General features: G+C 41.1%; 1 protein-coding gene across 6 annotated transcripts in view; it reads left to right on the top strand.

Annotated features, from left to right (window-relative positions):
• AKAP13 (A-kinase anchoring protein 13) overlaps positions 1–26,495 on the top strand; it is a 290,352-nt gene that overhangs the window by 68,464 nt on the left and 195,393 nt on the right. For all 6 annotated transcript variants that reach the window (XM_087704310.1, XM_087704313.1, XM_087704311.1 and 3 more), the window contains exon 2: positions 10,024–10,115. The gene's annotated coding sequence lies outside the window, so the exon portion shown is untranslated. The remainder of the gene's footprint in view (positions 1–10,023; positions 10,116–26,495) is intronic.

Here is a 26,495-nt window from a genome sequence, read left to right as displayed (position 1 = left end):
AGAATGTGAAACGGATTCTAGTATTGCATTCTGTACAAAACACGAGAAGATTGGTTTACAGAATGAAGCACAGGCACCACAATGGAGCCAAATGAAATTTCTTCCTGCTTCCAAGACCCTTAGTAATTCTGTACAGTGTGAGCTCAGCAGATATCTATGTATTGTGATGTCTTTTGTTGTTCGAATTCTTTGGAATTTGGAACTCTTTTTGACTTTTGTTTCAAACACTTCAGTTTCTGTCTGACTTCTGTGGCAACGTTTCCTCCACCCCCTTTATTCTTCTTTGTCTATTGGTAGAGTAAAAATCTATATATACAGTATATAAAAAGCAAAATACCACTCATGCATCATCATGAAATCTCCAGAACCGTAAAACCTACAAAGTTGAAATTTGGCACATATGTTCCTCTTGGCTTCTAGGTGTTTGCTAAGAAAGGATTTTTCAAAATGACCATTAGAGCATTAGTATTTCTTATATTATTATTAACACACTCTGATGCTAAGGAGTTAGGCATTCTACTCCCCCTCCCCACCTGAAAAGAATTCTGTTCCAACTGCCACTTGGGCATGGGCATGGCCAGTGCGTGACTCATCCGGCGGGCTGGGAGTTTAGACATACTACTCCCCCTCCCCACCTGAAAAATGATCTGATGCTAAGGAGTTAGACTGAGGGAGGGAAGGGGGATAAGATAGGAGAGGCCTCTGTGGGGCCAGCCTGAGGGAGAGAAGGAGGAGAGGAGAGGAGAGGCTTCTGCGGGGTAAGCCCGATCACATAGTTTCATAGTGGAGCATGGGTATCCAGCTAGTAAGAAATAAACAAATTGAAACTTGAGCTCCCCAAGTTCTCTGCGTAAAGAAGTGGGGTTGGAAGGGACATTATTCCAGGACTTTGCCTCTTTTATTCCATCTGAAATCTAGACACCGGGTGACGTGATATTTTACATTCCAGAAGTTTTTCTTTTTAAAAAAAAAATGATAGTAGTCAGAGACATTCTGACTCTGACTCTTTCAAAACATTTGCGAAACACGAAAAAATGCTGCAAATTATAGAGACGGTAAAACGAAGTTCTCAATTCTTTGCAAACAAGATACAAGGAAAGATTGCTAATCTGTTGCATGCTGAAGCCTTTCAAGATAAGGAATGCCTGGTTTGGTGACCTGGACTGAGACTCGGAGTTTTATAAAATCACTAAACAAACAGTCGTGTACTTTGCTAATCAACTGTTGCACTGTTACCATAGAAGCCGGGCTGAAAACAATGAACAGATAATCTGTATTTAGTAGCCTGGCATGGTAACACTTTTAAGTCACCCAAGACTTTGACATGGTGGACTAGGGACAGTTACATGATAATTATTCGGAAAGCAGATAAACATAGCAAACAAATCAGTATTGTGTAAAGCCTTCCAGGACCTCTGCTTCTTAAAGGTTTGTACAAAACAAGCCCTTACCTCTTGCTTTAAAAGCACCTTCATGACAAGCATCAGAAATAATATATATTAGCTCAATGGTTAACACATCTGCCTAAGAGGCAATAGAGCACAGGTTCGATTCCCAGCAAGGGTATGGCTAGCTGATGAGAGCTAAATAGCTTGAAATAGATCTATACTAGTCTCCCTTTATTTATTTATCAGCACAAATATAACAAATGTAACAAAAAGGCAACAGTAAAAAATATTGGGTTTCTGTCTGGATGGTCTCTTGTGACGAGCCGAAGGATAGAGAATGGAAGTGTGACCTTCCTCCCATATTTGGGCATACCAGGGGTTGTGACTTTAAATAAATATATATATATATATATATATATATATATATATATATATATATATATATATATATATATATATATATATATATATATATATATATATATATATATATATATATATATATATATATATATATAAAAATTCTGACGCTTGTCATGAAGGTGCTTTTAAAGGAAGAGGTAAGGGCTTGTTTTGTACAAACCTTTAAGAAGCAGAGGTCCTGGAATGCTATATATATATGATAGCAATAGCACTTAGACGTATATACTGTTTTACAGCTCTCTCTAAGTGGTATATAGAGTCATCCTATTGCCCCCAACAATCTGGGCCCTCATTTTAACCAACGTGGAAGGATGGAAGGCTGAGTCAACCTTGAGCCTGGTGAGATTTGAACTGCCAAATTGCAGGCAGTCAGCAGTCAGCAGAAGTAGCCTGCAGTACTACACTCTAACCACTGTGCCACCTTGGCTCATATGATGATAACTTGAATGCACATAACAGCTTTGATCAGTTAGTCCCCCAGCCAAGTGCAATAAAAATTAGACCAAAAAAGCTTCGGAAAATGTAATACCAATGTAAGCAAAAACACAACTGCAGCAGATCCAGAGGGCTTCTCCATAAATAGTACCTTAAAGTCTGTAGGTTGGTTAATCTAATACTAGCCCTACATTAGTTAAGAAAAAAAAATCTGGTAGGTTTGTAATGGTTTAAATGTCTTCCTTTGGTCTCAGGTCAACATCTCAAGGCAAAGTACAATCCCCAGATCTACTGTTAAGGTTTCCTGTGTTAATACTAAGCTGCATAAACAGAGGGATAGAACCAAGATGATGTGAAGTGTTAATATCACTTTATAATGCCTTGGTAAGGCCACACTTGGAATCCTGCATTCAGTTTTGGTCGCCACGATGTAAAAAAGATGTTGAGACTCTAGAAGGACTGCAGAGAAGAGCAGCAAAAATGATTAGGGGACTGGAGGCTAAAACATATGAAGAACGGTTGCTGGAACTGGGTATGTCTAGTTTAATGAAAAGAAGGACTAGGGGAGACATGATAGCAGTGTTCTGATATCTCAAGGGATGCCACAAAGAACAGGGAGTCAAACTATTCTTCAAAGCACCCGAGGACAGGACAAGAAGCAATGGAGGGAAACTTATCAAGGAGAGAAGCAACTTAGAACTAAGGATAAAATTCCTGACAGATAGAACAATTAATCAGTGAAACAACTTGCCTCCAGAGGTTGTAAATGCTCCAACACTGGAAGCTTTTGAGAAGATGTTGGATAACCATTTATCTGAAGTGGTGTAGGGTTTCCTGCCTGATCAGGGGGTTGGACTAGAAGACCACCAAGATCCCTTTCAACTCTGTTATTGTATTCTAATACGTAGGAAGTACTTTGAATCTTTAATTTCCCATTGCTGACATCCAAGATTTGTTCTCTCTGCTTCGCTAGCATTTTTGGAGTTCTCGGTCCTGGGAAGCAATGATGAGCTGGGATTTGACATTCAGCAATATCTTCAATGTTCCAGGTTGCTCTTCTGGAATTAAACATTCATTCCTGGTGGACACTCACCTATTATTAGCAGATCTCCTTCTTATCAGAGAACACCTGCCAGTTTCTCTTTTAATGGAGGAAAAGGGGCCCCAAGTTGGGACAAGGAAAAGGGCTGCAGAAGGCAGCTTAACTTGTATTCTTCTTGCTGCTAGTTAACTTGATTTATTCCGTTGGCATTTCATTTGCTTTGACTGAGGAATTGAGTAGGATGCAAACAGCCAATGATGGCCACCTTTTGTGGAGGAGAAGTCCATTTTTGTTTGCAGGATAAAAGAATGCAATTTTTAATCAAGAGGAGCAGAACTGAGAACACATCTCTTCCTTTAAGCAATTTATCTCTCCACAAATTGGAAAGACCTGAAACCTTCATGAGAAATGCTTGGCTGTCTGAGCTGAAGGGGTCTAATTTTGGGAGATAGACAGTTGATGCCAGCATGGATTCTGGGTATGTGATGCCCCCCCCTCCCCAATTTGCAAAGGAAACCACAATTTAGGACAACCTCTGTAGCAGATTGGTCAGAACACTGGTTTGCTGCAAAATCTGCATTGGTGTTTTGAGTACACACAGCATATGCAGTGTTGAGTTTTTGTTTGGACTAGTTCCTAAATTTACCTCTCCAGAAGTTATCTCAGAAGGTGGAGAAGCGGAAGTGTCCTTTCACAGCGCACCCCTGTACCTTCAACCTGTGTTGTGAAAATAGCACATAATAGAGTGTGACACTATGCAAACCTGAACTAAGACAGTCTCTTTGTGTGTTAAGCAGGCACACACAAGGCATATCAAATCTCACTGGGTGCCTCTTAACACTGGGGTGTTAATGCTACCTGTGGTGAGTCCACTTTTTCCTTATTCATCCTAAGGGGCCCATTTAGCTTAGTGAGAGTCCTGTTACATATTCCATTAAAGATTTAGTTCTTAATTTTTTTTTCCATGCAGGGTAAAAAGGATCCTCTTTGCTCTTCAGCTGTGCTTTTACCATTAAGCCCATACCTTGAGCTGCTCTTTACCTTAAGTAAACAAATTATCCATTGGGGGCACCGGAAACTGTTTTCTAAGCTCCGAGGTTGCTTGCAGAGATGGAATTATGGTTAAAATCTGGGGGGGGGGGGAAAGGGATTAAGTCTTTTTCTTCCCATAGTGGTCCTAATAAAGATTGGACTCCCAACTGTTCACAAAAGACTGGCAGACACACTTTTGTTCTGCTTCTCTAACTCTCCTCTGTTTGTATGTTTTAAGAGAAAATTGCTTATGTCACAATTCACAACAAGCCACAATTGCTTTTTGCTGGATATTTCTTTCACTCTGACCTGGCTGTGGCTATTTCTGCGTGTGTTCTTTCTTGCTGTTTGGTTCTTGTCCAAGAGATTGAATGAGTGAATGTTTAAGAAGCAGAGTCTTCTGTATTTATTGACTTGGCTTAGTAGGGACCCCTGCGTTTATACTGTGGCTTAAAAAAAATAGCACGTTCCAGCCATTAGATTATCCTGGGTGTCCTCCATCTCAGTTTGTACTAAAAAGCTAATTAATTTAACAGCCTTTCAATCCTCCTTCCTTTAATGTTGTGTTGATTGAAAATTAGCCAGCAGTAAAAGGAGAAGTGATATGCAATTCACCTTAGACTCAAAATAGATTTCGCTTCTTCTAAAGGTTCCTGTACAAAAAGAGATTCTGGTGAGACATTTTAGCCTAGGTTTAATTTTTACTTTTAGCTTAGCTTTCTTCCTCTCTCTCTCTCTCTCCTTCTCCCCCTCCTGTTAGTTGCAGAGACATTTGCTTTCCTGGGCTGTGAAAAAAAAATCATGTTCGGTGAAATGTTTTTTTCCCCATGTTTTATTTATTTTATTTCTATAACATTCAAATTCCATCGAACAGTGTGTGATCTGGGCACAGTTATTTTTAACTAATCATAATCCACATATTTGTTGTTGTATTCATCATAATATTGATAATATAATAATATCATAATAATATTTAACATCATCTTTAGTAACTCTCTGCATTAATATTCTCCTCCTTTCTGACTTCTGTTTCTGTTCTCTAGCCATTGATAAAATACATCCCATATAAAAAAATATTCAGTTTCTTCTTTATCCTTAATAGTTAGTGTTAATCTATCCATTTCTGCGCATTCTAATATTTTCTTAATTACATTCTCATCTAAGGGAATCTTATCATTTTTCCATTGCAATGCAAATACAATTCTGGTTGCGGCTAGGCTAGTATATGTAAAAACCAAATATATAGTCTTTTTATCATATCTTGTTTTTAAAGCTCCTCTTTTTAACGGTTGCACCTCTTTGCATCTTGGGTATCCCTTTCTGTGCTTTTTACCATTTTGTCTAATTGTGCAGGACATTAAGATGAAAAACAGGATCCTTGTTGCTTAGGATTTAATCTGCTTCTGCTGCTTAGTCTCTCTCCCTCTGAACTTCCCAAGAGATCTGTTACTTAGGTAGCAGAGGAAAAGCTTGTAAAAGGAAACCCTGTGTGTATAAGTGCACCCCCCCCCAACATACTGTGTCTGTGTGTATACCTGCACACTTCTTTGTGGGTATATCGAAAGCTGGTGCCTCTCTTTCTACACTTCATTAGATTTCTGTGTTTGCACCCTCTCCATCTACCTGTTTGTGGACTATCCTGAAAAAAAGAGAGCCTTGCCTACTTTATCTTGGCTTTGTGTAAGTAAATAGCCCTCTTCCCTCGCAGGAATGCTCATAAATCTCTTCTTCTTAACAGTGCTTTTTTTTTTTTTTTAAGTACAATCTTGGAACTTAACATTCCAGTTGGGTGCCTGCAGGGTATTATTTTCCCCTTCTTCTTCTTTTTTTTGAAGCAAAAATTAGAAACATTTTCTTTTTTGCTTTTCACCTGCAGATGTTATTGATGTTTTAAATCTTCTGAAGAATGGAAGCAGTAGTCAAGTCTTCGTAAGGTGCATGTATGGGAAAAAGCCAAGATTACAGCCTTCCCCAATCTGTTGTCTTCCCAGATGTGTTGGGGCAACTTTCAGGAATTCCCTCGTTCACCAGGGTCAATAGAATCCTGGGAGCTGTAGTACAAACATGCCTAGATAAATGTGAATGGGGAAATTTCTGGTTTCGTGGACTAAAATAAAAGCTGGGGAAATGCCCTTTGTTCTCTGGAACTTTTTGTCTTGGAGGATTGAATTATAATTGCATGCGATGGGTGAGGTAGCCCAAATTCAACAGGACCAGTAAAGGTGATGTCGGATATTGGTTACCTTTTTCTTAAAAGCTCAGTTTACTCCCAGGATAGGAATTGCATGAAGGAAATGTCCTTCTGTGAAAGAAACCATAGTCTGCATGAAGACCACATGTAGGCAAAGTAAGGGCTACCTGTGACCTCTAAGCATTCTCCTTTTTATGGTTTCTTTTGATGATCATTGGCAGAAGCATTATGTTTGACCATTTTAGGAGGGATACCAGGTGAATCCCTTCCAAAATTCCTACTTTTTTTACCCAGATTTCCCCCCCTCCCCAATGACAGCACTTGGTATTGGCTACCTAGTGTTGGCTAATGTTTTAAATTGTTATTATTATACAGCAATAGCACTTAGACTTATATACCGCTTCATAGTGCTTTTACAGCCCTCTCTAAGTGGTTTACAGAGTCAGCCTCTTGCCCCCAACAATCTGGATCCTCATCTTACCCATCTCAGAAGGAGAGAAGGCTGAGTCAACCTTGAGCCTGGTGAGATTTGAACTGCCAAATTGCAGGCAGCCAGTAGTCAGCAGAAGTAGCCTTCAGTCTTGCACTCTAACCACTGCGCCACCTTGGCTCATATGATGATAACTTGAATGCACATAACAGCTTTAATCAGTTAGTCGCCCAGCCAAGTGCAATAAAAATTAGACCAGAAAAGCTTCAGAAAATGTAATACCAATGTAAAACACAATACAACTGCAGCAGATCCAGAAGACTTCTCCGTAAATAATATCTTAAAGTCTGTAGGTTGGTTAATCTAATACTAGCCCTACATTAGTTAAGAAAAAAAAATCTGATAGCTTTGTAATGGTTTAAATGTCTTCCTTTGGTCTCAGGTCAACATCTCAGAAGGAGGGAGGGAGGGAGGAGGGAGATTTGAACTGCCAAATTGCAGGCAGCCAGTAGTCAGCAGAAGTAGCCTGCAGTACTGCACTCTAACCACTGCGCCATCTTGGCTCATATGATGATAACTTGAATGTACATAACAGCTTTAATCAGTTAGTCGCCCAGCCAAGTGCAATAAAAATTAGACCAGAAAAGCTTCAGAAAATGTTATACCAATGTAAGCAAACTGCAGCTAGAAGTCAGCTGAGTACTGACCACTGTGCCATCTCGGCTCTATATTGTTTATTGTTGATGTTGGGTATATTGTAAAGCTGTTGCTTTCTCTGGCCTGTTCTTAGATATAAGTGCATATCAAACTAAAGTACATCTTGCTAATTAATAATTGCTAATAACAGGCAAAGGTTGTTGAATGCAAAATAACTATAATAAATATTGACTAATATTTCCTAGGCTTCAGTTCCACACATAGTTGCTCTTTGTCCTCAACCCACTCCAGCCAGGACTGTTAAAGCCAAAATAAATAAATCCACACTAATTTGGCACGACAGATTTACGTAATTTAGAACAGGACACAAAATTCCGGTTCTCTGGGAGCAGAATTTCAGTTGCGTGGACGTTGTGATAAATTCAAGCACCGCATGGAGACACATACTGCTTGCCACCTGAATTTGCTTTCTTGGCGAGAGATATGGGAATAATAACTGCTGCTTCCATCTCTGCCAAATTGCTAATAGCTTATAAGCTTTCCCTAATAAATCCCCCTTGGGGCATGTATGTTTGTTAGAGATTGCTAGTGCTAATGTCCTGGATTTTGTCTGCATCTTACACAAATAACTTAATGGAGGTGAAGTACTTAGAGTTGGCGTAGTTCTAATGTAAAGGCATAAATTAGGGAGTGGACTGCAAAATCGAAGTCTTCTTATCAAGTATGTTATACCTTGTTCTTCTCAAGTAAATCTTTTTATTTTAGTTAACTGAAACTTAGCTAACCATACTAGTTAACAAAAGCTTTAGTTAATCATTGCTTAAATCCATGCCTGGCTTCTCAAATTTTCCTAATCCAGGTGTTTTCTGCTCAATGTGTAGATATTATGGCTTTCAGAATAAGTAAACCTTAGTTGCTATTAAATGAAGAATTCTCTATCCAAATTGTGTTCTAAGACTCAGTGCATGACACACAAATCCTTGTTTAAAAGTAGATCCAAATTGTTACCATGGCATCAACTTGTGGAAAGTGATGAATTTGGACTGGGGATGGTTGGGAGACTGGGTGAGTGGTGTGGTGGCCTAAAGGTGGAGCTCTTGCCTCACAATCAGGAAAGGCTGTGAGTTCGATCCTAGGCAGAGGCAGATATTTCTCTCTCTGGGCACTTTGGGAATATAACTGCTGAATATAACTCCGGATTGGAGACAGGAAGGGCATCCGGCCAGTAAACACTCAGCTCCATTCAGTTGCCCAGACTCCACCCCACAAGGGGTCGTTAAAAGAAGAAGATGATGATTGTTGGAAGAGCTTTCTCATCAGATATGAGGCTCACAGTTTTGTTTCCTGCCACTCTTTGACCAAACCTACTTCTCTTGCATCAATAAAGTAGGATTTTATCTCTGTAGGATAGCCTGTGCATCTGGAGGGAAGGAAGGCCGGGATGTAAACCAGACCAATTCTAGTCTTTTTCTTCTGTTAATGAAACTGTCACTGATGCCAAATCGGCTAATCTTTTGTTCTCAATGGCAATTTAGTTTTTCTCCCCTATACCAATGGCCCCCATACTTTTGGGCACCAGGGGCCCATTCTGTGGAGAGAGGTTTTTCCGCGGACCAGAGGGGGCGTGGTTTTGTAACGGTGGGTTGCAGGCTGTACGCTCTGGTACAGGCATACCGGAGCCTGCCCGGAGCCCGGGTACTGTTCCGTTCTGGTGCTCCGGAGGGCCTGCCCACGCTCCTTACTGTGTTTTAAAGCTGTCGGTGCTTCCGTGCATGCGCATGGCACATGGCACATACATTGCCTGCGCGACGCTGGAGCGTCGTGGAGGCTTACGGAAGTGTCATTTGACGCCACGGTGATGTTGTGGCCGTAATGGAATCCGGAACCCACTACTGCTTCGTATGCTGCCTGAATCTCGCAGGTGGGGCTTCCCTTGTTTGCATGGCCTGGTTTTTGGCATGGCGTGGACAGGTTCCAATCCATAGACTGGGGGTTAGGGTCTCCTGCCCTATACTGCTTAAGCCAGGGGTATCCAACCATGGCAATTTTAAGTCTGGCGGACTTCAACTCCCAAAATTCCCCAGCCAGCATTCTGGGAGTTGAAGCCCGACAGGCATAAAGTTGTCAAGATTGGAGACAAACCCCCCCCCCCCCCGGCTTAAACTGATGTCTGGATTCTAACACTCTCTCCCCAGCATGGGAGGTCCCAAAGAATATATCCCTCCTAAAAACATCCCATTCATGCAAATAATTAGCCTGTTAAGAAGGCACATACCTCTTTGTGTGGAATCTTAGTTATGCTCTGAATTGGTGCAGCCCAGTCGAGAGTTTTTTCACTGCTTCAGAAGGATCGAATCTACTTCCCTGAATGCATTTTCCTTACATATTGTTAAAAAAGTTTTCCTTTCTTTTATTCTTCCCACAGAACTCATCCTTGAGTTGCCGTGACTCTTGGTGCCCCATTCTTGGGATCTGGCAGAATTTGCTGAAGCCTGCATGCTGCTTCATGCAGACACAGTAAGTTATATATACATGTGCGAGGGATTGGAGGGGTGTGTGTGGGGGTGGGGGAAGAAAATTAATACAGGTAGTCCTTTTTCAGCGTTGATTGCAGAAAAATCAAATCCAGAAAGCACACACACACACAACTGATTCAACTGGCTTCATTAACTTCTTCATATACATAATGACATCAATAATAAATGTACAATACCAATAGTAGGTTCTTTCAATGTGGTAGAAGTTTCAAGCAGAACACAAGCAGGAGAGCAGTTAGTTTCATTTCAGAGTTCAGAGCAGACAGAGAGTTTCAGTCTCAATTCTCAGCACAGACTCAGATCTGTTTACACTCCCGTTGGCTGACATAATTGCTGTGCCTATTCATTGGCTGACTTTGTTATCATGTCTCTCCCAGTCATGAATATTCTAACATCCTTGACTTAAAACAGTTTGTGTACTACTTGAAGTAAAAAAAACCCAGGGATTTCAAAAAAGTCCCTTGACCAATGTATCTTGTCTTTTTATGTACACTGAGAGCATACGCACCAAAGACAAATTCCTTGCGTGTCCAGCCACACGGCCAATAAAGAATTCTATTCTATTCTATACAGAGTTAAGAAATTCCATGTTGATTCTTTAATTAGAAATTATAACAGCACTGAAAAAAGTGACCTATGACCATTTCGCACACTTACAACCGTTGCAGCTTCTCCTGCGGCATCACATGATCAAAATTCAGATGCTTGGCAAATGACTCATGTTTATGACGGTTGCAGTGCCCCAGGGTCATGTGATCCCCTTTTGTGATAAGCAAAGTCAATGGGGAAGCCAGATTCACTTAACAACCATGTTACTAACTTAACAACTGCAGTGATTCACTTAAAAAACAGTGGCACGAAAGGTGGTAATATGGGCCAAAACTCACTTAACTGTCTGTCTTGCTCAGGGGGCTCAATTGTGGTCATAAGGTGAGGACTACCTGTATATCATTCTCAGACTTTCATTTAGCATCTTGGATGAAGCCAGGTAATTGTGTCTTAGAAACCATTGTTTATGATGTAGCATGGTATATGAGTCCAATCATTGGCATGATTTATTCACTAAATGGGATCTATCCAACCCATGGCTTACAACCTTGGTGCGTGAATTCCATTTTTTTTTCTCCAGCAAGTTTACATGTCTGCGTAATTTAAACCTGTTACTACTTGAAATGAAAAGAAAACAAAGGGATTTCAAAGAAGTTCCCATACAGGGTTAAGTAATTCTGTGTTTATTCCTTAACAGAAGCCAACTTGGATCTTCTCCAACCATTAATACCTAGTGAACATACTCTGATTGATGATATATTCACCTGCTGGCACCGGTGGCTTTGGCTGATAATGTCACTCATCGCCTCCTCCTCTCTGTTTCATGGGTACCCAGTAGGAGAGGAAGCTTACAGCAGGCAACTTGAGAATGCATCAAATTATTGGGCAGCGCATGCATCAAAAATTATTAGGAAGAAATGTTTGGGATTTCCTGCCAACATAGCATCTCTGCAATTCATTAAAGTAGCCCAATGCTTCTCAGTATTCTGTGTTTGCCTGAGAAAAGTTGCCATCATTTCTGCAATGACATTCTTTTTGAGGACATAATGCAGAAATTTGAAAAATAGGACAGACTGCCAGAGAGATGCTATGTTTGCATGAGGTCTGAATCGTTTTCAAAGCAGGCACTGATAATTTTCTAAAAAACAAGGTCAGTTTTCTTGAGCTCCAGTCCACTGGTAGGACAAAACTAATGTATCCATGCACAAAAGAAAGAAATCCGTTGTCGGATCTGCCACAACTTCAACCTCTAAATAGAAATGATCCTTGGCTCCATTTGTTGAGAAAGGTATAATTTTATATCAGAAATCAAGTGTATTGCAGCAGTATTTCATAGCCAGAACTTGGAATCGCCAGCCAAAATCCATAAATTCTACTTTTGCCCCCATAAACGCTCTCTCACTGCCTTCCCCAGGGTAACCAATCAGGTGTCAGTCATAACGGTCCGTCCTAACTACAGTTTGGCATGCAGCTCCCTCCTCCTTCCAGCTGTGTGACCTTGAGGCAGAGTCTCAAGGAGGCTCAGCAGTTACTTTTGTTTCCCCAAGCATTTCCCCCTTCATTCCCCAAGGTCGTGGCAATATGTCACTGCATAGCAGAGAAGCACAAGAAAGCATAAGGCGGCAGTTGATACCCATCCGACTTGAAGAGCTTACAGTATCATTCCTCCACATTTCCAAAAATCAGCTGTATGAAGACTACAAAGACTCAATGAGAACACAATGCCGGCTGGAGGTTGTGGGCAGGAATGGAATGTCCTTGAAGAGGTTATGGCTGGCTGGAACAGGAGCATCCACTGCCAGAATAACTTGCTGTAGGTGTGTGCGTGTGTGTGCATCCATGTGTGTGTGTGTATGTGTATATGTGCACATGCAAGAAAGAGAGAGAAAGAATGAATCTCAGAAGGAAATTTTATTTTCAAATGCCAGAAATTTTAGTTCGGGATGCTAAGCACTGACCCAAATCTTAAGGCTAGCTTGGCAGCCTTAAATCTGTGTTGATGGAGTAGATATTTTGGTGTTCTTTTGCTCTTTGTATTTTAATTAGTCATTGTTTTGTGATGCTGTCCTTTTTAATTATGGCTACAAATAAAAGCCTGTTCAGAATATTGACTGTTGGCTGGATTCCCTCATAATGCTGGATTTTAAATGAGAGTTTACCGTCCTCAGTGACTGGGTTCACCAAATCTGCTCATTTTAAACCAGACCAACTCTATTATGGCTTAATGGGTTGTGTGAACTGGGTTTAAATGAGATTCAGATAATTTAGCTTACAATTTGATCTAGAGCACTGTGTCTTTTTAAAGGGAAGTTGGTTTGTCATATGTGGTAGGGAAATCTTGAGGTCTGAAAATAATAGAAAAGTGCACATTGTGGATTTTGTTTTGTTTTAGTCCCATTTCTAGTTAGGAAAGGATAATCATCTATTTAAGATCCATTGTACCCATCAGTATCTTCTCATATGGCAGAGGGGTCAGCAAAAGATGAACATGCAGGCCCAGAAGCCTTAAACTCTGTGTAAAAAGCTTCTGCAAATCTTTACAGAATCTGGGCTTCCCCACAGATTTATGTCTCATAAAAAATAAGCTGCTTTGTGCACAGTAGTTCCTAATTAACTGAAGGGTGTGTGCCATTTTTCTTAGTACTCTCTTAATAAACTGCCTTGTTTGTTACAATGCCTTGGTAAGGCCATACTGCATTCAGTTTTGGTCGCCACAATGTAAAAAGGATGATGAGATTCTAGAAAGAGTGCAGAGAAGAGCAACCAGGATGATTAGGGGACTGGAGGCCAAAACATATGAAGAACGGTTGCAGGAACTGGGTATGTCTATTTTAATGAAAAGAAGAACTAGGAGAGACATGATAGCACTCTTCCAATATCTCAGGGGCTGCCACAAGGTAGAGGGAATCGGGCTATTCTCAAAAGCACCCGAGACGAGAGTAGGACAAAAAGCAATGGATGGAAACTCATCAAGGAGAGAAGCAACTTAGAACCAAGGAGAAATTTCCTGACAGTTAAAACAATCAATCAGTGGAATATACTGCCTCGAGAAGTTGTAAATGCTCCAACACTGGAAGTTTTTAAGAAGATGTTGGATAACCATTTGTCTGAAGTGGTGTAGCCTAAGCAGGGGGTTGGACTAGAAGATCTCCAAGATCCCTTCCAACTCTGTTCTGTTCTTTTCCTATTCCTATACCTATTCCTATTCCTAATCCTATCCTATCCTATCCTAAACCCCACTGCAAAATTGCACCATCAGACAGGACATTTGCATGCTTCTTTTTTCCTTGAAAACCCAACGTTTTAAGCCAGGTCTCTTGAACTCTTTTCCAGATCTGTTCTCAATTTTCACCTAAGAAGCTGCAAAGAAGGCAGGAAATTATATTTGTCCTTTCCTCTGGCTCGTGTTGCTGAAAGGTCTTAGATCATCAGACTCTGTTATGATGATGCCATTAAGCATGATTTTACACGCTTAAAAATAAATCTCTATTAAATGTGTGGCATATTAAAACTGTGGTTGAATCAGAGCAGATACCACTGTTTTTATCTTACGCAATGTCACCACCTTGGGAATAATGAGGGTTGCAGCGTAACTATATCTATAAAGCACCAATTGGGGAAGGCTGCTTTAAGGAACCCAAAAATTGATCGAGCTGTCTTGAGATGATTCTGCAAGATTTTGGGTAACTGGCAGCTTAAAAGAAGATTTGGTGCCCTGTTTGCATGGCCAGAGGCAAGAGGTATAAGTTCTAAATGGATGCCTTTAATGACTTTTCATTACACCAGTCAGGAAGAGTTGAAACGGTTAAAGAAACCCTTTTGAAGCAAAAGAAGGTTAGGTAGCATTCTATGAAAATTGTGTGAGTGTGTGTTTGTGGGCCTCCAAGTCGATGTTGACTCCCGGCAACTGCTTGAACAAGTCCCTGCAGTTTTCTTGGCAAGATTTTCGGAAGTGGTTTCTCCTTGCCTGCTTCCTAAGGCTGAGTGAGTGACTCAAAGCCATCCAGCTGGCTTCATGCCTGTGCCTAAGGTGGGACTAGAACTCAGACTAGAACTTCTAGTATGGTGCTTTAACCCCTAGCCTAAACTGCCTCTTTCCTTGCCAATGCTTGTTCAAAATTTTTATATTCAGATTTTGCTTCAGCTTATTAGAATAGCATGGAATGGAATAGATAGAACAAAACAGAACAAAATAGAATACAGAGTGGAGTGGGGAGTGGAGTAAAGTCGAATGGAAAGGAATGGAATGGAATGGAATAGAATAGAATAGAATAGAATAGAGTGTGGAGTAAAGTCGAATGGAATGGAATAGAACAGAACAAGACAGAACAGAACAAGACAGAACAGAACAGAACAGAATAAAATAGAATACAGGGTGGAGTGGGAAGTGGAGTAAAGTTGAATGGAAAGGAATGGAATGGAATAGAACAGAACAGAACAGAATAGAATACAGAGTTGAGTGGGGAGTGAAGTAAAGTCAAATGGAAAGGAATAGAATAGAACAGAACAAAACAGAACAAAATAGAATACAGAGTGGAGTGGGAAGTGGAGTAAAGTCGAATGGAAAGGAATGGAATGGAATAGAATAGAACAGAACAGAAAAGAACAGAACAGAATAGAATACAGAGTGAAGTGGGGAGTGGAGTAAAGTCGAATGGAAAGGAATGGAATGGAATAGAATAGAACAGAACAGAAAAGAACAGAACAGAATAGAATACAGAGTGGAGTGGGGAGTGGAGTAAAGTCGAATGGAAAGGAAAGGAATGGAATAGAATAGAATAGAACAGAACAGAACAAAACAGAACAAAATAGAATACAGAGTGGAGTGGGGAGTAGAGTAAAGTCGAATGGAAAGGAATGGAATGGAATAGAATAGAATAGAATAGAATACTTTATTTGGTAAAGCGTGATTAGACACATAAGGAATTTGTCTTTTGTGCATAAGCTCTCAATGTTCCTGAAAAACAAAAAAAGTAATAATAAGCATATATCAAAGTAATAATAATAATGATACCAGTAAGAGAAGGCAGTGGATCAGATGAGAAGGATAACAGTAATACAGCCATACCCCATAGAAAAATATACTTAGACATAACATAGTACTGTGGGAATGGTGTGTTCAACAGTGATGGCATGAGGGGGGAAAAACAAAAAAAATACTGAATATTGTTGGATTGGGATTCATAAACCAGTCCTGTAGAACTACAGTGGAGGTCCTTCTTATGAGTTTAAAGGTAAATGTAAGTAGTTGTTTGGTTTGGAAAATGCCAAACCAGGTCGGCAGTTCAGTGGTTCGAATCACTAGCGTAATGGAGTGAGCTCCCGTTACTTGTCCTTGTTTCTGCCAACCTAGCAGTTTGAAAGCACGTAAAAGATGCAAGTAGAAAAATAAGAACCTCCTTTGGTGAGAAGGTAACAGCGTTCTGTGAGCCTTCGGCATTTAGTCATGCCGGTCACATGACCACGGAGATGTCTTTGGATAGCACTGGCTCTTCAGTTTTGAAATGGAGATGAGCACCACCCCCTAGAGTTGGGAATGACTAGCACATATGTGTGAGGAGAACCTTTATCTACACCTTACAATGATCTACACTAATCATTCTTGCAAAATAGGGAGAAAAATAACGGTGCATTCTTGAGAAGGGGAAAGACTAGTGAGAACAATCAAGTTCCATTATTATGTTTGCAGCCTAATCCTTTTGAAATACCTCTTCAGTTCAGTAATGTTGCTGTTTGATTTTAAATGCGGAGAGGAAGATAAGTAGCTCCCAACCTTTTGGCCATCAGAATGTTTTTTTAAAAAAAGAAAAGAGTGATTTTCAGAAGAGAAGAAGGCAGGAAAATGCCTTGACCATGTAATCTTCAGGAAAAAAAGGGAAAAGAATTGAAATATAACTCTTGGCATACTGTATTCTACCTCCAAGATAAAAGGATCCATTTCCTATGAGTGAATTTTAAGTTCTGGTGGCTTTATGGACAAATCAATTTGGCATTTTTTGGGGAAAAATGTATGGAAGCAATTTGCCATTAATTTATCTGCCATCCTAATCTTTTGTCTATAAAGCCAAATACCACTCATTCATCACGAAATCTCCAGAACTGTAAAATCTACGAAGTTGAAATTCAGCATGTATGTTCCTCTTGGCTTCTAGGTGCTTGCTAACAAAGAATTTTTTGAAATGACCATCAGATCATCAGTATTCGTTATACAGTATGATATTAACATGCTCTGATGCTAAGGAGTTAGACATTCTACTCTCCCTCCCCACCTGAAAGGAACTCTGTTCCAGCTGCCAGTTGCTTTGTATGAACATGGCCAGTGCCTGACTCACCCAGCCTGCGAGCTGGCCCAATCACATGGTTTCATAGCAAAGCACGGGTATCCAGCTAGTATAGTATATAGTACAGGGATTTAGGCTCCCATCCAACTACTTACCAGATTTAACCATGCTTAGTTCTTTTTGAGCTCATCCAGTTTCATTTAGGTACTGCCATAGCTAGGCCTACTGCTAAGAAAACTGTAGACAAAGCAGGTGGAGGAAGGTTTAATTCACTTGTAATTGCAGAAGGTATCTTTCCCTTAGGGAAAGAACATTTATTTTGGAATTTTTTTATTTATTTTCAAAACAAACATACAAATCCTCCTTCTTTACATACTGTAGACAGTGTATCAGCTGGTTACAAAAGGCTTTTGTGCATCTCTTCCACCATCATCAAATATAATTCATATTAATTCAAATATCTTAACTCAAATATTTATTATATTACCATCATCATGCCTCCACTTTTATTTGACTATAGTTATTTAAATGTCCTTCATCCTAAAATATACCAAGATTTAATACATAACCACATGCTGGCATTTCATTTACTTATTTATAAAATCCTCCATTAACATTAAATCCTCATATCCTGTTTTAGCTAAACATCCATAATATTTAATACCAAAATTTTCTAATCCTCCATGTATATAAGGGAAACAACATTTTAAAACATGTACCAATAATTCTAGAAGATACCGTTTTCTCCCCATCTTTTGGTTACCTTTTTGTCCAGTACATTTATTTACAAAATTTATAAGCCAGTTTAGTCTAGTACAATGATGGTGAACCTTTTTAGACACCGAGTGCCCAAACTGCATGCCCAAACTGAAAGGTGCCTAGGGGCGCCTGCAAACATGTGCATGTGCATATGCAAATGCATGCATGGACGTGTGCAAATGTGCACATGCATGAATGCGCAGCAGAGACCTGAAGACCAGCTGGCCGGTGGAAGGCAGGGCATCCCAACACCGGCAGCTTGGCAAGAGGTAAGATATTTTTCCTTCGTGAGCTTCTGTTTCATTGTTTGCAGGAAACAGAAGCTCATGCGCGGAGATCTGACCTGTGGCAACAGTGTGTGTACCAGTAGGGACAGCTTTGCATGCCACCTCTGGCACGCGTGCCATAGGTTCACCATCATCGGTTTAGTGTTTAAGGCACCAGGCTATAAACATGGAGACTGTGAATTCTAGTCGCATCTAAGTTATAAAAGACAGCTGGCTGACCTTGGGCCAATCAGCAGAAGACCATAAGTTCTAGTCCCACAATCATGGAAGACAGCTGGCTGACCTTGGGCCCATTTCTCTCTCTCAGCCCAACTCGCTTCAAAGGGTTGTCATGGTGAAAACGGGAGGAGGAGGCTGGGTTGGATGTGTTCATCACCTTGAATTAGTTGTAAAAATAATAAAAGACAAGATACATAAAACAAATAAATAAATAAATTAAAAATCCCCGGCCTGACCTTGCCCAGTATTTCTAATATCTCTCTTGTATAAATCTAGTCCTAGAATTAAGTTAATTTTCTTCCATTGAGAGGGGAAGAAAAGATTTCTCCATTGGGGAGGACGACAGACCAAGAAACGGCTGAAGAAATTAAGATTGTGCCGGCTATTAGAGTCGCTGTAGTAGAAATACTGTCCCTCAAACCTTTATACAGTTGCATGGATGTAAAAAACAAACAAACCACCACCTAATTCCCATGCTGTTTTTTAGAGATGGTACCCGTGTTTCTTAGAAGACATATAACTTAATCTGTGTGTGTATATCTGTGCACTGTAATATTTGTATTTAGATGTATATGTATTATGTTTGTATTATTTGTATTCAGAATAAAAATATTATGGACAAAAATTAAGAAGAAGAAGAAGGGATAACTTAGAAATGGCGAATCTTTTTTGGCTCGTGTGCCATAAGCGGGGGGAGCTCAGGGTGTGTGTGCGTGGGTGGCTGTACCCATAATGCAATGCACGACCCCCCCCCCACAGTGCGCCTGCACATATGACAGGCTAACCCCCCCCCCGCATTTTTTGCATGCTTTTTTTGCCCTCCCCAGGCTCCAGAGGCTTTATAGAAGCCTGTGGAGGGCAAAAACAGCTTCCTCTGCACCCCCCTGCCCTCCTGGAGGCTCTCTGGAGGCTTCAGGAGCTTTCCTGAAGTCTCTGGAGTGCAGAAAACCGGCCCTATGGGCAAACCGGAAGTTTGGGAACAGACTTCCATTTTGCTCGTAGGGCCGGTTTAAGCCCTCCGGAGGCTTCAGGGACTTTCAGAAGGCTTCCTGAAGCATGCCATAGGTTCACCATCCCAGACTTAGAAGGATCCTCTCGAGGTGAGGATGGGGGAGCTTCTTCACAGGTGACTTCAAGTTATAATTTTTGAGACACATCAACTTTCTTTCATATTCTTTTTAATAGTAGGATGTGCACACGGTTAGTGGACTTCTTAACATCTATTAGCATTGATAAAAATAGAAGAAAGGAGGAGGTGGCATTGAGATCTCTGTTTCCCTCCCCCCCCCCCCGCTTTGTCTTTCAATACACTTGTCCACACACACCCCCACCTCCCCCAGCCACTGCTTCAGCTGCTCTGCTGACCTTCTGAATTGCAGGATGCAACTTACTTTAGCCGGGACAGGATACAGCTGGAAAAAGAACTATGGTGCTCAGTGGGTGTCCTTTGCAATCAAAAATGGACAAGGCTGACTCAGGAAGAGTTTTCATTTAAATTAGCTTCTGCTTTTCAATTCTGAAAGGCTTGTCTGCAGGCCAAGATGGCTGTGTTTATTTTCTTCCTTCTCAATGTTTTGCCGATGGCATGACTTGCCTTCCAGGCCTCGAATCCTGATGAGATATGCGTTTTTTAAAATAAATCCTTTTCTCTCCCCCCCCCTCTTAATATCTTGGTCTTCAGCATGATTAAGTGGCAGGGATTTTGACAGTCTTCCAGCAAAAATAAAAGTAAAAATATTTCCACTCACTTGTCATGTGTTGCTATTTATGGCTGGTGGCTGATGGTCCCCCCATTCTCTAGAAATTCCTCTATTCATGTTAGGCAATGGGCGGAGGTGATTAATTCAAGCTTGATGCCCTTAATTTTAAATGTTAATGTCAAGAGTTTTGGTGTTTGGGTGAGCGACATTTACGTAACAATTATCTGAATATACAATGTGAGTGTATTTGGATTCTTAATGTTGGTATACTTGAATTCTTCAAAACATTTTTAATAGCAATAGCAGTAGCAATAGCAGTTAGACTTATATACCGCTTCATAGGGCTTTCAGCCCTCTCTAAGTGGTTTACAGAGTCAGCATATCACCTCCACAGTCTGGGTCCTCATTTCACCCACCTTGGAAGGATGGAAGGCTGAGTCAACCTTGAGCCGGTGAGATTAGAACCGCTGAACTGCAGATAACAGTCAGCTGAAGTGGCCTGCAGTATTGCACCCTAACCACTGCACCACCTCGGCTCATATACCATCCTATGTTCCTGGGACATGGTGGCTCAGTGGCTAAGATGCTGAGCTTGTCGATCAAAAAGGTCGGCAGTTCAGCGGTTCGAATCCCTAGCGCCGCATAACAGAGTGAGCTCCCGTTACTTTTCCCAGCTTCTGCCAACCTAGCAGTTCGAAAGCATGTAAAAATGCAAATAGAAAAATAGGGACCACCTTTGGTGGGAAGGTAACAGTGTTCCATGCGCCTTCGGTGTTTAGTCACGCCAGCCACATGACCATGGAGATGTCTTTGGACAGCGCTGGCTCTTCGGCTTTGAAACGGAGATGAACTCTGCCCTCTAGAGTCAGGAACGACTAGCACGCATGTGCGAGGGGAACCTTTACCTTTTACTATGTTCCTGTCACATTCCACTGTGGAGGAATTATCTTTTCTCATCAAAAGAGATGTGTCAACCTCTGATGTAGTCGATATGGTCTGGGAGATTTTTGATTTTTTGTGGATTGAAGCCAGAGAAATGTTGATAGAACATAGAACATTTCTAAGCTTCTTTTAGATATGATTGTTCAGATTCGGAGATATTTTATCTCAACTCATTGGGTGTATGCCAGTTGAGAAAGTCTGCCTTGCTACAATCCTTTAAGACAGTGGTTCCCAAACTTGGCAACTTTAAGACTTGTGGACTTCAACTCCCAGAATTCTCCAGCAAGCTCTGCTAGAGTCAGAGAATTCTGGGAGTTGAAGTCCACAAGTCTTAAAGTTGCCAAGTTTGGGAACCACTGCTTTAAGACTACAGATTAGTCAGTTATTGTCATTTTATTGCAGATACGTGTGTGTTTGTTGAGGATGAGTGTGTCTACTTCGTTGTACTTCTGCTGCTTGAGGTAGCTTCATTGCCCTTGGTGCCTTCTTAATGTTATCCTATTTATTTCAACTCTCTTTATTTTTCTATTAAAAACACTTTGGAAGTCTAGCCAAAATAAATCAAAAGAGGATTTTTCTAAACTAACAGTCCATCTAGCACCTAGATTTTGGAAAGCTCGGCGTTTATCTTTCCAAACAGAAAAATACACGTGGCGTATAAAATGGGAAAGAGTTTTGAATATTTCCCTCCTTTTTTATGTATAAAAAGGTCTGCTTTGTGGGTGGAAGAGATAGGGGAACAAAATGTCTGGGTGGCATCCTTTGTCATGTGGCAGATCTAACCAGCTCGGAAATGGCTCACATATGCCGTGTCTTCCAGAATTGCAGACAATATCTCTCCCCCGCCCCAAAGGCATAGACATCCTGAGGTCACTTCCTGAAGCAGGATTTAAGAGCGGTCTTCCCAATTCAATAGTCTGGTCTCTCTGCCAGTGTTCATTGTACTTGGTACAAGCCTGTTTCTAAAGTTGAGCTGTGTTGCTTGTGGTTGAGGGGGCGTGGTTGATTGCATTAGATTAACAGATTTTAACAGTTTAACAGAGTTGGAAGGGACCTTGTAGATCATGTAGTCCAACCCCACACTCAAGCAGGAGACCCAACACCATTTCTGACAGATGGCAGTCCAGTCTCTTCTTAGAAGCTTCCAGTGATGAAGGTCCCACAACTTCTGAAGGCGACTTTTGTTCCGTGAGTTGATTATTCTCACTGTCAGAAAGTTCCTCCTTGTTTCTAGGTTGAATCTCTCCTTGTTCAGTTTCCATCCATTATTCCTTGTCCGGCCTTCAGGTGTTTTGTAAAACAGCTTGACCCCATTCCTCTCTGTGACAGCCTTTCAAATATTGAAGACTGCTATCATGTCTTCCCTGGTCCTTCTCTTCACTAGACTAGCCATGCCCAGTTCCTGCAACCATTCTTCATATGTCTCTAGTTCCTTAATCATCCTGGCTGCTCTTCTCTGCACTTTTTCTAGAGTCTCAACATCTTTTTTATAGTGTAGTGATCAAACTAGATTCAGTACTCTAGGTGTGGTCTTACTAGGGCTTTTTAGAGTGGTATTAGTACCTCACTTGATCTTGATTATATCCCTCTGTTAATGCATCAACCCATTGCTTCTTATATTACCTTGAATTCTGTCCCGTGTGATTTTTATGGATTACATTTTAGGGCCCAATGCCTGAAATAAAGTCCTAGTATGAGCGTGCTTTTTTCCAGAAGCAAATCATTCACTGGCGATCCATCACACTGAAAATCACATCCTTTGAGGAAGCCCCTCTGAAGACCACCAGTGAAGGGAAGGAAGCTCCTTTTCAATCCATTTTGTTTCAGAATGGGGCATCAAATTGCTTCCATGCCTTGCCCTCCACTTCGTGATGTTCCTCCCTCCCCCTTTGAAAACATTCTTATTTAACATCAGGGATGGAGCACAATTGCTTTTTTTGTTTACCCTTCAGCTGGCAACCCCCTCCTCTTTTTCCTACCATCCATCTATAGTGTTTCTTCCCCTTCCCCTTGCCCCCCCCCCCCGCTCTTTGCTTGAATACCTTGGTTAGAAACAAAGGGGTCCCTATTTGTTTTTGGGTTGTGGTTTTGTTTTGTTTTTTTTGCTCAGGAAATCCTCCCTTTATCAACAAGGAGTTTTCCAAATGCAAAACTTCTCCAGCTGCTTGGAATGGTTTATTGACAGGTTCATCCTTGTCATCTTGACCAGGGTCTTTGCGCTGAATTAAAGGTTTGGGATTTTTTTTGCAATCAGTGTATGTGAGACCACTTTACCGAAGCTTTGATTCATCAGACGATGAGAGGGGAATGTGACTTGCGTGACATGAAAAACTTAGATCATTTGTTTCAATTTCCTTTTTGAAGTAACAGTTGTAAGGGACAGGTCCTCAGTTTGACAGGCACTAAATTGTCAGATGGAGAGGAAGTTCAGATGAAAAGCATACTGACTGCATTCAAAGTCCGATAAATTTTATCTCAACTCATTGAGTGTATGCCAGTGGAAAAAGTCTGCCTTGCTACAATCCTTTTAAGACTACAGATTAATCAGATATGATCATTTTATTGCAGGTAGGTGTGTGTTTGTTGGGGAGAGGTTGAGCGTGTCTACTTTGTTTACTTCTGCTGCTTGAGGTAGCTTTGTTGCCCTTGGTGAATCCACTTGCTGCCTTCTGAATGTTGTCAGAGGCATCATACTTACTTATCTCAACCCTCTTTATTTTTCTATTAAAAACACTTTGGAAGTGATGAAAGAAATGTCCTTCTGGGTTCAGCTCCAAGTGGGGAAAAAGACACTGGGGACACGGAGGCTGCTTGGAAAGATGGTTTATTGTTGGACAGGACCACATGGCTTGAGCCCTGAACAGAAAAGGTGATCACATGCTTCAATGTTGGTGGAGAAGAAGAGAAGGGCTGAGGGAGGGGCTTGCTAGGCTTTTTATAACCTGTTCAGTCCCACCTCTCTGTTTCCTGTTCCTGTGTAAGAAATGTATTCTGATTGGTTGTCAGACTCCCATGGGGCCATGCAGGGGCAACTCTCTAGGCTGTGTTTTGAATCCAGGTATGGATGAGTTCTCAGATGCCATGTGGTCAGTTGAGTAAAGTTCCAACATTTCTTCCCCCTGCAGCTTCAGTGGAGAAGTCTTTATTATGTAAAGTGGACTAGCCTGGCCTTCTCAATGGCCCATTAACAGTGGGGATGGGCAGGAAGCTACAGGCAACTATTCTGTCTTTTAAAACATGTTTCTTTCTTTTCACATCCAGAGAAATATTCTGCCTTTTCAATATTTCCTAGGATATTTCATTTTTCTGGGAGGGGGGCTGGATGATAACTTCCCACAGAAGCCTCGCCAAAATAAACCAAAAGAGGATTTTCTAAACTAAAAATCCATCCAGCACCTAGATTTATATCTGTTAACCTGAGAGTTTGAGGCACGCATCGACATAGATCTGTGCAAACCTTAACATCTGTGGTTTGAACTCGGATTTTGTGGGCGCTTCACAAAAGATGCCTATGTAGGTTTTTTTGGGCTGCCATACAGAAATAGTTTACCCATGCTTGCTTTTGTATAGTTTGCATGACTTTCTGATACAAGAGCTCTTGTACTCCTAAGAGATTTTCCTCCATCTTCTAATCAGGCATGGTCCTGGTGAGCATGTTAGCATGTGAGCTACAATTAGCAAGGTGCTGCCATCTGGTGAGACATCTTTAGATTGATTTAAACAGGATACAACAGTGACTTTTTACTATTATGGGGAAACGGGGTTTCCAATTGTTATTTATTTACTTGAAAGATTTGGTAGTTGACAGCAGGAAATGGGCAAAACTCACTTAGCCACCGCCTTACTTAGCAACTGAAATTTTGCTGAATTTGGGCTCAACTGAGATTGTAAGTTGTGGACTACCTGCACAACTGTGTTTCCATTGCGCCTTCATAAACCTATAATCCTCTCCCTTCTTTTGGCATTTATTCCAGTGCAATCTTCTCTTGTACAGATCTGTTCTTAAATTGGTTGCTGGGCAAATCTGAGTGGTATGTTGCTTTGTGTTCCTCTTTGCTAAGTCTCACCACCGTTAGATGCTTCAAAAAGTGTATAACATTCTAGTCTATTTCCATACATACTTGTACTTAAAATAATTTGTCCGGCATCTGTCATTTGGCTTGTCTGCTCAAATCATAGATCAGGAATGTGACTGCGTTCCCCTTCGCTGCAGACTCGTACATTAAATACATTTAAATAAAATGCTTGGCTTGCATTTTGAAAACAAAGCAAATTTTGGAGGACTCTGATTATCATCTCTCAACTTGGAAAGGGTGCATTTATCCCTGAAAGAAGAGCAGCTTTAGTATTATGGAGGCAGCAACGGATCATTGACCCATGGCAGTCTTCTGGACAGTCTATGGGGATTGGGGAGGGGGAGTTTAACAGATTGCGTTGGAAGGGACCTTGTAGATCATCTAGTCCAACCCCCCTCCCAAGCAGGAGACCCTATACCATTTCTGACAAATGGCTGTCCAATCTCTTCTTGAAAGGCTCCAGTGATGAAGCTCCCACAACTTCCGAAGCCAACTTCTGTTCCATGGGTTGATTGTTCTCACTGTCAGAAAATTTATCCTTATTTCTAGGTTGAATCTCCCCTTGATCAGTTTCCATCCATTGTTCCTTGTCTGGCCTTCGGGTACTTTGGAAGATAGGTTGACCCCCTCGTCTCTGTGGCAGCCCCTCAAATATTGAGATACTGTTATCATGTCTCCCCTGGTCCTTCTCTTCACTAGACTAGCCACGGCTAGTTTCTGTAACCATTCTTCATGTGTTTTAGTTTCCAGTCCCCTAATCATCCTGGTTGTTCTTCTCCGCACTTTTACTAGGACCTTAACGTCTTTTTTATAGTGTGATGACCAAAACTGGCTGTAGTATTCTAGGTGTGGTCTTACCAGGGCCTTATAGAGTGGTATTAGTACCTCACTTGATCTTGATTGTATCCCTCTGTTAATGCAATTTAGGATTGCATTGACTTTTTTGGCTGCCAGACACCAGAAAATGTTCTGGTGGTTCTGTTCTTTTCTCTAATAGTTGAGTCCATTCACTGTTGGCAAAGTCAAGAGATCAAGGCAGAGATTCTTGACACTTGGGGTACCTTGACACTTTCTCCCCCTGTTTATCATTGTCATTGGGTTAGGCCATCTATACGTTTGAGGTCAGGTATCTTACATCTCAACTCTTAGACTTGACTAAGTAATATCAAACTCTTGTCCCATTGACTGGGGGCTGTATAGGTTTGGATGAAGAGAAATAGGCTCAGGTCAACCCTGATGAGACTGAGAGGTTGTGAATTTGAACCATCCAGGTCTTCTAGGACAGGGGTCCCCAGCCCCTGGTCCATGCAGCGGGTTAGGGCTGAGGCATACCAGAAATTGGGTTGCACAAACAAGCGAAGCCCCATCCGCAGGATGCAGGAAGCATGTGAAACCACAGCCCCTCTGGGAAGCATTTCTCCGCACTTTGGAAAAAGTGCAGCGAAGAGCAATTAAGATGATTAAAGGCCTGGAGACTAAAACATATGAAGAAGGATTGTAGGATTTAGGTATGGCTAGTCTAGAGAAAAAAAGTATTAGGGGTGACA

This window comes from Thamnophis sirtalis, unplaced genomic scaffold (genome assembly GCF_051295495.1).
Source record: "Thamnophis sirtalis isolate CommonGarterSnake01/CBP01778 unplaced genomic scaffold, rThaSir2_p1.2 scaffold_2, whole genome shotgun sequence".
Classification (NCBI taxonomy): domain Eukaryota; kingdom Metazoa; phylum Chordata; class Lepidosauria; order Squamata; family Natricidae; genus Thamnophis; species Thamnophis sirtalis.
The sequence above is the reverse complement of the archived record's forward strand: the minus strand, read 5'-3'. Positions and strand labels throughout refer to the sequence as shown.